General features: G+C 34.9%; 1 long non-coding RNA gene and 1 other non-coding gene across 2 annotated transcripts in view; one reads left to right on the top strand and one right to left on the bottom strand.

The window, feature by feature from the left end:
* Nucleotides 1–4,847: 4,847 nt before the first annotated feature.
* The window catches only part of LOC112730303 (uncharacterized), a 34,208-nt gene continuing 25,135 nt past the window's right edge, over nucleotides 4,848–13,920 (bottom strand). Inside the window, exon 4 of the long non-coding RNA XR_011869176.1 lies at nucleotides 4,848–4,943. This is a non-coding gene — a long non-coding RNA (uncharacterized lncRNA). The remainder of the gene's footprint in view (nucleotides 4,944–13,920) is intronic.
* LOC112731152 (small nucleolar RNA R71) lies at nucleotides 10,547–10,654 on the top strand. Its single transcript, XR_003166943.1, has one exon. It is a non-coding gene; the product is annotated as a small nucleolar RNA R71 (small nucleolar RNA).

The following is a 13,920-nucleotide window of genomic DNA, read 5'->3' as shown; positions in this document are numbered from 1 at the left end:
GTTAAGTGGACTAAAATCCGAATCCTTGATTAACCTAAACTTCTCACCTAACCTAAGACATTCCAAGTAATTACAATGCAGAACCTACTACCCATTGATTATTTTTGTCACAAATTCATGCACCTTAATGTCTTTTGAATACAAATCATATGCATTAATTTAATTATTTCACTTGGGGCATTTTGTCCCCTTTTTATTGCTTCCTCTTTTTTTTTCATTTATTTATTTATTTATTTTCTATATTTTTTTATATACATAAAAGGAAGTAGTGTATATGATTAAAGTGTCAGAGGAAAAATGTTAGTAAAGATTTTCACAAAAATTCGCGTTGCAAGTATAGTTCTAAATCGACAACTAAACCTCAGTCAATGTTTAACTTGTTTGTCACTTAAGCAAACCCAATAAAATTAACCGAAGTATTTAAACCTCGGGTCGTCTCTCAAAGAATTGCAGGGAAGTGTATTCATTATTGGTTATGGGGAAGTATATTTTTGGGTTTTTGAAATAAGGAACAATAAATGTAAACAACAAGGAAGTAAACTAACAATTAAGAAAAGTCCTAGCAAGGATTGATAATTGGAATTCCTATCCCCATTATCATAGTCACTTGTGATGGTAATTACCTTTTGGTCTCACTTAGTTAATCTCTAACAATTGAGGTAAGTCAAGTGAGCAATTCAACTTGAGTTCACAAGTCCTAATCAAAGACTAGAGTTAGTGAAGATTAAGCCAACTAGGAACTTTCAATCACCAACCAACAAGAGACTTTGATAATTCAAGAATCTCCAATTTACTCAATCTAAGCTAAGAACATAAAAATCTAACGTAAAATCCAACCAACCATTTTATTAAACACTTGGAAGGCATAAAATAAAAACATGGAAAACTAACAAGACATAGCAAAATCTAAGACTAACAATTGCAAGAAGAAACAATAACAACAAAGTAAAGGAAGCAATCATAAACTTAAAAACATAAATTGCATTAACATAGATTAAAGGAAACAAAAGAGTTCATAAACTAAATTGGCAACATAAAGGAATCAATGATAGAAGTAGACAAACCAAAGTACTAGAACAAATAAAAGTAGAAGAAAACTAAATAAAAGTAAGGTAGAAATCTGAATTTGAGAAAAGTTAAACCTAAAAACCCTAAAACCTAGAGAGATGAGAGAACCTCTCTCTCTAGAAAACTATATCTAAACCTAACTAATGTGAATGAATGAGAAGTGAATGATTGATTCCCCTTCCAGCTCCACTCAGCAGCCTCTAAGCAGTGTTTTCGGGCCTAAAACTAGGTCAAAAGCAGCCCAGAAATTGCCCCCAGCATTTTCTATTTAATACAGCACATGATGCTCTGTCACGCGTACGCGTCAGCCACGTGTATGCGTCGCTGAACAAATTCCTTGTCACGCGTAGACGTCAGCCACGCGTGAGCGTCGTATGTCTGCTGCACAAGTCACGCGTACACGTCATCCACGCGTGCGCGTCGCTACCAGCTTCTCAAAACTTCAATTTCTTGTGTTCCTTCCACTTTTGCATGCTTCTTTTTTATCCTCTAAGCCATTTCTGCCCTGGAAAACTGAAATCACTTAACACACATATTATGGCATCGAATGGTAATAAGAGAGAATTAAAATGGGCAAATTTAAGGCCAAAGAAGCATGTTTTCAATCATAGTACAAAATTAGGAAGGAAAATGTAAAACATGCGAATTATATGAATAAGTGTGATAATAATGGATAAAATCCACTCAATTCAATACAAAATAAACCGTAAAATAGCGGTTAATCAGAGAGTCTACTCTTTTTTTAATTTATTATTCTTTTTTGGCTACTTCATAGAATAAGTATGTATTCTTCATTTTTCATCGAAGTTGATCTTTTTAAGGTACAATTTATAATTTTTTATGGTATTTTTTATATACTTATTCTATTATATTATTCTTTTGATAATTTAATAATTGTTCTTACTCCAACTTATTCTTTTCGTCTAATGTTCCAGTGCGATTGCCTTTTGCCGCAATCGTTTACGATGCACCACATCCATCAAATACCATCTCAAGTGGTATTCACTGATTTGGGTTCTAATTACATGGATGTAAGAGTCTAACGAAGGAGTAGTAAACTCTATTTTACCGAAAGATGGTTGGATCTACTCATATATTATGACCAACCTAATGGAATATGGGTAAATTTAATTTTCTTGGGAGGAGCTCGAGTTTTGATTGAGGAATTGTTTCCACGGAGCTTTGTAGGCCAAGTTTAAGTTCTATCTCGTCGATACTTTCTACGCCTGCCCGAAAATCTTTGAAGTGGAGCACATAATGAGATTGAATTTCCTCAATTTAAGTTCAGTTTTTGGTAAATTCGTGTCAAACTCGGAGATGCAATTTCAACGATTGATAATATATTCAAATTTTCTTATTTTAAGCTTTTCGTAATTAAAATAATTTTATAACAAATTGTGATTTTTTTTTCCAGAAATTACCGACCTTTTTTGCATCAATGCAATGCCATTGAGGGGAATAAAGGTCACTTTAGTTTCTCAGTGTGGCAATTCTATACCTTGCAGTATTGCATGGATAGCGGATAATGAAGCTTATTTAACAAGGAGATGGTCTGAATTTGCACAAATTCTAAATGTTCGAACAGATTAAATATTATTTAAGTAATAATATTATTTTTAGATTAATTTAAATTTAAATTGTTGCCTCAATTTATATATTACAACTATTGGCTACTAGCTACGATTCTTCTTTATATATTTGATTAAATTAATTTTAGATTAATTTAAATTAAATTGTTGCCTCAATATATATTACAACTATTCTTCTTTATATATTACAATTATGTTATTTTCATATCTAATGGCTACTAGCTACGATTCTATTAATAGTATTACCTATGATAGATTATGTGATGAAAAAATTTGGAAAATAAAGGCAAGAATTATATGGTTATGGAAAGTCCTATTCAAATTTGACAAGAGCAAGACGACTTACATAAAAATGGTTCTAATGGATGATAATGTTAGTTGATTATTTTTCATGATTATTTCAAGTGATGTTAAGTCCAGTTTATAAATATTTTTAATAGCTTTATAAGTGCTAATAGCTTTTATATTTAATTTGTTTTACAGAGTGATAAAATTTATTGTTCAATCAAGAGTTATTTGGTAAAGATGTTTGAGAATGAACTGATCGAGGGGAGGGTGTATGTCTTCTCAAATTTTGTGATTGAGGTATCTAGCGAAATTTATCTTCCAACTGCACACGTGTGTAGAATAACTTTTAAGATGGAGTCACGTATAGTAAATACGGTTGATGATCGTAAAATTTCTAACAATCACTTCAATTTTCTTGCTCATGCTGATATATTGAAACAAATAAATGAATAGTTTAACTTAATTGGTACGTAGTTAATTTGTATTAACCTACACAAATTGAGTTTTTTCTCTAACTAATAAAGGTGAGGTGTCAATTCTTCATGAACTCTTTTTCCCTCCCAAATGCAAGCACTATTCTCTCTTCTAAATTTATTTTAGAAAAATATCTTTATTATAATTATATTACAATATTACAATTATATTATAATTAACATTTAACGAATAATGAATGATTATATTAATTTAAGAAAATATCTTTATTATAATTATATAAAATTAATATTTAATATATTATTAAACTAATGATTAATTGGGAATATTTTTAATTATTTTAATTATATTGATACAGCTCTATTCCTCATTCATTATGCAATAATTTTATTAGTGGCAAGTTGTTACGTTAATGATGACCCATTTATATTGATATCAATTGATAATAATAATAATAATAATAATTAAATACTAAAATAAATTGCAAACATGGTCTACTTAGCTTCAATTACTTAACAAATTTAATTTTAGTTGCTATGTTTTATTTTTTACATAATTCACAACTAGAAAATGGATTAATACTGACAGATTTACAGATAGATTTGGTCTTTATTACAGACGGATTTTTGGTTACCGACGAAATTACTGACGGATTTTGTCCCTATGTAAAAGTCCCGTCCAAAATTATTTACCGAATGATTTTTTTTCAGTCGGAAAATTATCAACGAATTTTTACCAGTTATCGACGGATTTTTCCTTTGTAAATTCTCCATCCGTTTCCCGAAGGCGACGAACTTTCTGACGGATTTTCCGTCTGTAATTATAGACGGATTTTCAGATGGATTTTTCGACAGATTTTCCATCTGTAATTTGAACTTTGGAAAATCATCTCACATTCTGATTACAGATAGAAAATTCGTCTGTAAATCCTTCAGTAAGGTAAAATAGATTTTTTTTAATTTTCTAATTACAAAATAGACTAGTTTTCATACAAAATAAATATAAATTTAATACAAATTTTATCTAATTTTATTCAAATATTTATAATTTTTCAAAAAATAAACAAATTCATCGTATTATCAAACTAAAAGAAAAGTACTATAAATAAACAAGTCAATATAATTCAAAACATAAACAAAGTATAATCCCCAAGCAACACTGGTTTACAAGGAGATACATGAGCACAGACTGAACATTAGTTGTTCAATTCTTCTAAGATCCATTCAACGTTTTCTCTTTCTCCTGGCGGCTTGTTCTGCTAAGACCTCTGGGTTTCTTCTGCGTGCCACAATAATTTTTGGAGGAGTGGATGAGTGATAACCACTACAGAAAGCATAGAAAAATAATTGAATAAAGAAAATGAAGCAAGGATCAAACGATTATATTCTACTTCATTCATTTAAACATGTTAAGAATTAATGAAAGCATACCGTGGCACTAGATTTGAAAGGTATAGTATCATAAGGATGTGACATTGATTGATCATGGGGCCTATGAAACAGTAAGTGTGCTATAGATCGATCCAAGGAGTTTGTGTCAGTTTCCATATCCATGAATCCCATACACCTGAATGAAGTTGCAGGTTATACTTATGGTGCACGAAATTGTGATCTCAGGCAACGGCGCCAAAAACTCTGTACGCACATCTTAATAAATCATTTTTCATTCACAACTTCGATACAACTAACCAGCAAGTGCACTGGGTCGTCCAAGTAATAAAACCTTACGTGAGTAAGGGTCGATTCCACGGAGATTGTTGGTATGAAGCAAGCTATGGTCATCTTGTAAATCTCAATCAGGCGGATATCAAATGGTTATGGAGTTTTCAAAAATTAATATTAAATAAACAGAAAATAAAGATAGAAATACTTATGTATATCATTGGTGAGAATTTCAGATAAAGGTATAGAGATGCTTTCGTCCCTCTGAACTTCTGCTTTCCTGTTGTCTTCATCCAATCAGTCCTACTCCTTTCTATGGCTGGCTTTATGTAAGGACATCACCATTGTCAATGGCTACTTTTAATCCTCTCTGGAAAATGGTCCGATGCGCTGTCACTGCATGGCTAATCATCTGGAGGCATCACCGTGGTCAATGGCTGCATCCTATCCTCTTGTGAAAATGGTCCAAATGCTCTGTCACAGTACGGCTAATCATCTGAGGTTCTCGATCATACTGGAATAGAATTCACCCTCCTTTTGCGTCTGTCACTACGCCTAGCACTCGCGAGTTTGAAGTTCGTCACAGTCATTCAATCCCAGAGCCCTACTCGGAATAACATAGACAAGGTTTAGACTTTCCGGACTCTCATGAATGCCGCCATCAATCTAGCTTATACCACGAAGATTCTGATTAAGAGATCCAAGAGATAATCATCCAATCTAAGGTGGAACGGAAGTGGTTGTCAAGCACGCGTTCGTGGGGGAATGATGATGATTGTCACGTTCATCACATTCATGTTGAAGTGCGAATGAATATCTTAGAAGCGGAATAAGTTGAATTGAATAGAAAAACAGTAGTACTTTGCATTAATTCATGAGGAACAGCAGAGCTCCACACCTTAATCTATGGAGTGTAGAAACTCTACCGTTTGAAGATACATAAGTGAAAGGTTCAGGCATGGCCGAATGGCCAGCCCCCAAACGAGATCACTATGATCCTAAGATGAACTGAAAATCATAAGATGTCTAATACAATAGTAAAAAGTCCTATTTATACTAAACTAGTTACTAGGGTTTACAGAAGTAAGTAATTGATGCATAAATCCACTTCCGGGGCCCACTTGGTGTGTGCTTGGGCTGAGTTTGAATGTTACACGTGCAGAGGCTCTTTCTGGAGTTGAACGCCAAGTTGTAACGTGTTTTTGGCGTTCAACTCTGTTTTGTGACGTGTTTCTGGCGTTTAACTCTAGACAACAGCGTAGAACTGGCGTTCAACGCCCTTTTGCGTCGTCTAAACTCGGCCAAAGTATAGACTATTATATATTGCTGGAAAGCCCTGGATGTCTACTTTCTAACGCAATTAAAATCGTGCCATTTTGAGTTCTGTAGCTCCAGAAAATCCACTTTGAGTGCAGGGCGGTCAGAATCCAACAACATCAGCAGTCCTTCTTCAACCTCTGAATTTGATTTTTGCTTAAGTCCCTCAATTTCAGCCAGAAAATACCTGAAATCACAGAAAAACACACAAACTCATAGTAAAGTCCAAAAATGTGAATTTAACATAAAACTAATAAAAACATCCCTAAAAGTAACTAGATCCTACTAAAAACATACTAAAAACAATGCCAAAAAGCGTATAAATTATCCGCTCATCACAACACCAAACTTAAATTGTTGCTTGTCCCCAAGCAACTGAAAATCAAATAGGATAAAAATAAGAGAATATACTATAAATTCCAAACTATCAATGAAACATAGCTCCAATCAGATGAGCGGGACTTGTAGCTTTTTGCCTCTTGAATAGTTTTGGCATCTCACTTTATCCATTGAGGTTCAGAATGATTGGCATCTATAGGAACTCAGAGTTCAGATAGTGTTATTGATTCTCCTAGTTCAGTATGTTGATTCTTGAACACAGCTACTTTATGAGTCTTGGCCGTGGCCCTAAGCACTTTGATTTCCAGTATTACCACCGGATACATAAATGCCACAGACACATAATTGGGTGAACCTTTTCAGATTGTGACTCAGCTTTGCTAAAGTCCCCAATTAGAGGTGTCCAGGGTTCTTAAGCACACTCTTTTTTTGCTTTGGACCTTGACTTTAACCGCTCAGTCTCAAGTTTTCACTTGACACCTTCACGCCACAAGCACATGGTTAGTGACAGCTTGGTTTAGCCGCTTAGGCCAGGATTTTATTCCTTTAGGCCCTCCTATCCACTGATACTCAAAGCCTTGGGATCCTTTTTATTTACCCTTGCCTTTTGGTTTTAAGGGTTATTGGCTTTTTGCTCTTGCCTTTTGGTTTTAAGAGCTTTTGGCTTTTTTTGCTTGCTTTTGCTCTCTCTTTTTTTTTTTCGCTATTTTTTTTTCTGCAAGCTTTGTTCTTTGCTGCTTTTTCTTGCTTCAAGAATCATTTTTATGATTTTTCAGATTATCAAATAACATATCTCCTTGTCATCATTCTTTCAAGAGCTAACATATTTAACATTCTTAAACAACAACTTCAAAAGACATATGCACTGTTCAAGCATTCATTCAGAAAACAAGAAGCATTGTCACCACATCAATATAATTAAACTAAGTTCAAGGATAAATTCGAAACTCATGTACTTCTTGTTCTTTTGAATTAAAACATTTTTCATTTAAGAGAGGTGATGGATTCATAGGACATTCATAACTTTAAGACATAGTTACTAAATACTAATGATCATGTGATGAAGACACAAAAATTGATAAGCACTTAACATAAAGAAAACGAAAAACAGAGAAAGTAAGAACAAGGAATGAGTCCACCTTAGTGATGGTGGCGTTTCCTTCTTGAGGAACCAATGATATCCTTGAGCTCTTCTATGTCTCTTCCTTGCCTTTGTGGCTTGATCCCTAGTGATTTTTGGTATTCCTATTCTCAGTTGCTTCCAATAATTATGTGGAGGGAAGTGCATCCCTTGAGGTATCTCAGGGATCTCTTGATTTGCAGCCACATGTTCTACCACTGAGCTATAGACCCTTGAGATGAATCTTTCCATCTCCCATGACTCGGAGGTGGAAGCCTTTGTCTTCCCTTCCCCTTTTCTAGAGGTTTCTCCAGTCTTAGGTGCCATCAATGGTAATGGAAAAACAAAAAGCTTATGCTTTTACCACACCAAACTTAGAATGTTGCTCGCCCTCGAGCAAAAGAAGAAAGAATAGAAGAAGAAGAAGAGGGTATGAAGGAGATGGAAGGATGTGTGTATGGATGTGAGTAGTGAATGGAAAACAGAAGGGATGACCATGAATGGAGAGAGAGAGGGTGAGGTGGGTTGGGATCCTATGAGATTCACAGATCCTGAGATGATCCTGTGGTGTCCACAGATCCTGAGGTGTCAAGGATTTACATCCCTGCACCCATTAGGCATGTAAAACGCCATTGCATACAATTCTGGCATTTAAACGCCGAATTGATGCTTGTTCTAGGCGTTCAGCGCCCAGATGCAGCATATTTCTGGCGTTGAACGCCAGCCAGATGCTTGTTTCTGGCGTTCAGTGCCAGCTTTCCTCACTGTGCATTTCTGGCGTCTGAACGCCAGGATGCTGCTTGTTTCTGGCGTTCAACGCCAGAAACATGCTCTGTTTTGGTGTTGAATACCAGACAGATGCTCCTTACTAGCGTTTAAGATCCTCCTCCAGGGTGTGATTTTTCTTTTGCTGTTTTTGATTCTGTTTTCAATTTTTATATTTATTTTGTGACTCCACATGATCGTGAACCTAATAAAACATGAAAGAACAACAAGAATGAAAATAAATTAGATAAATAAAAATTGGGTTGCCTCCCAACAAGCGCTTCTTTAATGTCAATAGCTTGACTGTGGGCTCTCATGGAGCCTCACAGATGTTCAGAGCATTGTTGAGACTTTCCAACACCAAACTTAGAGTTTGACTGTGGGGGCTCTAGTTGACTCTGTTTTGAGAGAAGCTTACTGTGCCTCTTTTCCATGTTTACAGAAGGATGACCTTGAGTTTTAAACACAAGGGAGTCCTCATTCAATTGAAGGACTAGTTCACCTCTGTCAACATCAATCACAGCTCTTGCTGTGGCTAGGAAGGGTCTTCCAAGGATGATGGATTCATCCTCATCCTTCCCAATATCAAGGATTATGAAATCAGCAGAGATGTAAAGGCCTTCAACCTTTACTAATATGTTCTCTACTTGTCCATAAGCCTGTTTTCTTGAATTGTCTGCCATCTCTAATGAGATTTCAGCAGCTTGCACCCCAAAGATTCCCAGTTTCTCTATTATAGAGAGGGGCATGAGGTTTATCCCTGACCCAAGGTCACATAGAGCCTTCTCAAAGGTCATGGTGCCTATGGTACAAGGTATCAAGAACTTTCCAGGATCCTGTTTCTTTTGAGGCAATCTCAGTTGATCCAATGCATTTAATTCATTGGTAAACAAGGGAGGTTCATCTCCCCAAGTCTCATTACTAAATAAATTGGCATTGAGCTTCATGATTGCACCAAGGAACTTGGCAACTTGCTCTTCAGTAACATCCTCATTCTCTTCAGAAGAAGAATACTCATTAGAGCTCATGAAGGGCGTAAGGAGGTTCAATGGAATCTCTATGGTCTCTAGATGAGCCTCAGATTCCTTTGGTTCCTCAAAGGGATACTCTTTATTGATCACTGGACGTCCCAGGAGGTCTTCCTCCTTGGGATTCACGTCCTCCCCTTCCTCTTTGGATTCGGCCATGATGGTTATATCAATGGCCTTGCACTCTCCTTTTGGATTTTCTTCTGTATTACTTGGGAGAGCACTAGGAGGAGTTTCAGTGATCTTCTTACTCAGCTGGCCCACTTGTGCTTCCAAATTTCTAATGGAGGACCTTGTTTCATTCATGAAACTCACAGTGGCCTTAGATAGATCAGAGACTAAGTTTGCTAAATTAGAAGTATTTTGTTCAAAGTTCTCTGTCTGTTGCTGAGTGGATGATGGAAAAGGCTTGCTATTGCTAAACCTGTTTCTTCCACCATTATTAAAGCCTTGTTGAGGCTTTTGTTGATCCTTCCATGAGAAATTTGGGTGATTTCTCCATGATGAGTTATAGGTGTTTCCATAAGGTTCACCTAAGTAATTTACCTCTGCTATTGCAGGGTTCTCAGGATCATAGGCCTCTTCTTCAGAAGATGCCTCTTCTTCAGAAGATGCCTCTTGAGTACTGTTGGATGCAGCTTGCATTCCATTCAGACTCTGAGAAATCATATTAACTTGCTGAGTCAATATTTTATTCTGAGCCAATATGGCATTCAGAGTATCAATTTCAAGAACTCCCTTCTTCTGAGGCGTCCCATTACTCACAGGATTCCTCTTAGAAGTGTACATGAACTGGTTATTAGCAACCATGTTAATGAGTTCTTGAGCTTCTGCAGGCGTTTTCTTTAGGTGAATGGATTCACCTGTAGAAGTATCCAATGACATCTTAGCTAGTTCAGACAGACCATCATAGAATATATCCAGGATGGTCCATTCTGAAAGCATGTCAGAAGGACACTTTTTGGTCAGTTGCTTGTATCTCTCCCAAGCTTCATAGAGGGATTCACCTTTTTTCTGTCTGAAGGTTTGAACATCCACTCTAAGCTTACTCAGCTTTTGAGGAGGAAAGAACTTGGCTAAGAAAGCCTTGAGCAGCTTATCCCAAGAGTTCAGGCTATCCTTAGGTTGAGAGTCCAACCATATTCTAGCTCTGTCTCTCACAGCAAAAGGGAAAAGCATGAGTCTGTAGACTTCAGGATCTACTCCATTAGTCTTAATAGTATCACAGATCTGCAAAAATTCAGTTAAGAACTGAAAAGGATCTTCAGATGGAAGTCCATAAAACTTGCAGTTCTGCTGCATCAGAGAAACTAATTGGGGTTTCAGCTCAAAATTTTTTGCTCCAATGGTAGGGATGGAGATGATTCTTCCATGTAAATTGAAATTAGGTGCAGTAAAGTCACCAAGCATCCTCCTTGCATTATTATTATTTTCAGCTGCCATCTCCTCTTCTTGTTCGAAAATTTCTGAAAGGTGCTTGCTGGATTGTTGTAATTTAGCTTCTCTTAGTTTCCTCTTCAGAGTCCTTTCAGGTTCTGGATCTGCTTCAACAAGAATATTCTTGTCCTTGATCCTGCTCATATGAAAAAGAGGGAACAGAAAAATAATAATAATAGGGATCCTTTTTACCCAAGTATAGAGGTTCCCTTGTTGTGAGTAGAAGAAGAAAAGAATGTAATGTAAAGAAGGAAAGAAGAGAAAATTCGAACACAGATGGAAGAAGGGGTTCGAATTTGGGTGAGATGAAGTGTTAGTAGATGAATAAATAAATAGAAGGGGATGAGAGAGAAAGAGAATTTTCGAAAATTATTTTTGAAAAAAGGTTAGTGATTTTCGAAAATTAAAAGAAGAAATAAATTAAAATTGAATTTTGAAACAATTAGTTAATTAAAAAGAATTTTCGAAAAAGGGGGGATATTTTCGAAAATTAGAGAGAGAGAGTTAGTTAGGTGGTTTTGAAAAAGATAAGAAACAAACAAAAAGTTAGTTAGTTAGTTGAAACAAATTTGAAAATCAATTTTGAAAAGATAAGAAGATAAGAAGTTAGAAAAGATATTTTAAAATCAAATTTTTGAAAAATATATGATTTTGAAAAAGATAAGATAGAAAGATATTTTTGAAAAGATATGATTGAGATTAGTTTTGAAAAATATTTGAATTTTAAAATCACAATTAATGACTTGACTCACAAGAAATCACAAGATATGATTCTAGAACTTAAAGTTTGAATCTTTCTTAACAAGTAAGTAACAAACTTGATATTTTTGAATCAAAACATTAATTGATGATCTTATTTTCGAAAATTATGTGGTAAAGATAAGAAAAAGATTTTTGAAAAATATTTTTAAAATTTTCGCAAATAACTAAGAAAAATGAAAAAGATTTGATTTTTGAAAAAGATTTTGAAAAAGATAAAATTTGAAAATTTGATTTGACTCATAGAAAATAACTAGATTTTAAAATTTTTAAAAAAGTCAACTCAAATTTTCGAATTTTATGAGAGGAAAAAGGGAAAGATATTTTTTTGATTTTTTTTGAATTTTTATGAAGAGAGAGAAAAACATGAAAATGATGCAATGCATGAAAATTTTTAGATCAAAACAATGAATGCATGCAAGAATGCTATGAATGTCAAGATGAACACCAAGAACACTTTGAAGATCATGATGAACATCAAGAACTTATTTTTGAAAATTTTATATGCAAAGAAAATATGCAAGACAGCAAACTTAGAAATATTTAATGCTTAGACACTAAGAATTCAAGAATGCATATGAAAAATACCATACAACACAAAACAATATAATATGAAGATCAATCAAGAAGATTTACCAAGAACAACTTGAAGATCATGATGAATGCAATGCATGAATGCAATTTTCAAAAAATGCAAGATGAGTATGCAATTGACACCAAACTTAAAAATTGACTCAAGACTCAAACAAGAAACACAAAATATTTTTTTATTTTTATGATTTTATAATTTTTTTTTGTATTTTTCGAAAATTATTTGTGAAATAAAAATAAGGATTCCCAAATTTTTAATATGAATTCCAGGAATCTTTGTACTCTTAGTCTAAAGCTCCAATCTGAGGGTTAGGTATGGCTTAATAGCCAGCCAAGCTTTAGCATGTAACATCAGAACATACTGCTCATTACTTATCAAATTAATTGCATCTATGCTGATGGTTGGAAGCCCCTATCCAAAAGAATTAGACATGGCTTTACAGCCAGCCAGGCTCCAACATTTTTCATGAAACTCTAGAATTCATTCTTAAAAATTTAGAATAATTTTCGAAAACAGATGAGGAATTTTTGAAAGATTTTTGAAATTTTTTTTTTGAAAATATATTTTATTATTTATTTATTTATTTATTTTTTCGAAAACAAAAGAAAAATTTCTGATAGATTTTTGAAAAATTTTTTGAAAATAAAACAAAAAAAAAATTACCTAATCTGAGCAACAAGATGAACCGTCAGTTGTCCAAACTCGAACAATCCCCGGCAACGGCGCCAAAAACTTGGTGCACAAAATTGTGATCTCAGGCAACGGCGCCAAAAACTCTGTACGCACGTCTTAAGAAATCGTTTTTCATTCACAACTTCGATACAACTAACCAGCAAGTGCACTGGGTCGTCCAAGTAATAAAACCTTACGTGAGTAAGGGTCGATCCCACGAAGATTGTTGGTATGAAGCAAGCTATGCTCAGTCAGGCGGATATCAAATGGTTATGGAGTTTTCGAAAATTAATATTAAATAAACAGAAAATAAAGATAGAAATACTTATGTATATCATTGGTGAGAATTTCAGATAAAGGTATAGAGATGCTTTCGTCCCTCTGAACTTCTGCTTTCCTGCTGTCTTCATCCGATCAGTCCTACTCCTTTCTATGGCTGGCTTTATGTAAGGACATCACCATTGTCAATGGCTACTTTTAATCCTCTCTGAAAAATGGTCCGATGCGCTGTCACTGCATGGCTAATCATCTGGAGGCATCACCGCGGTCAATGGCTGCATCCTATCCTCTTGTGAAAATGGTCCAAAATGCTCTGTCATAGCACGGCTAATCATCTGAGGTTCTTGATCATACTGGAATAGGATTCACCCTCCTTTTGCGTCTGTCACTACGCCCAGCACTCGCGAGTTTGAAGTTCGTCACAGTTATTCAATCCCAGAGCCCTACTTGGAATACCACAGACAAGGTTTAGACTTTCCAGACTCTCATGAATGCCGCCATCAATCTAGCTGATGAGCGGATAATTTATACGCTTTTTGGCATTGTTTTTAGTTTATTTTTAGTAGAATCTAGT

The sequence above is a fragment of the Arachis hypogaea genome, chromosome 12 (assembly GCF_003086295.3).
Source record: "Arachis hypogaea cultivar Tifrunner chromosome 12, arahy.Tifrunner.gnm2.J5K5, whole genome shotgun sequence".
NCBI lineage: Eukaryota > Viridiplantae > Streptophyta > Magnoliopsida > Fabales > Fabaceae > Arachis > Arachis hypogaea.
This window is presented reverse-complemented; position numbering and strand designations above follow the sequence as displayed.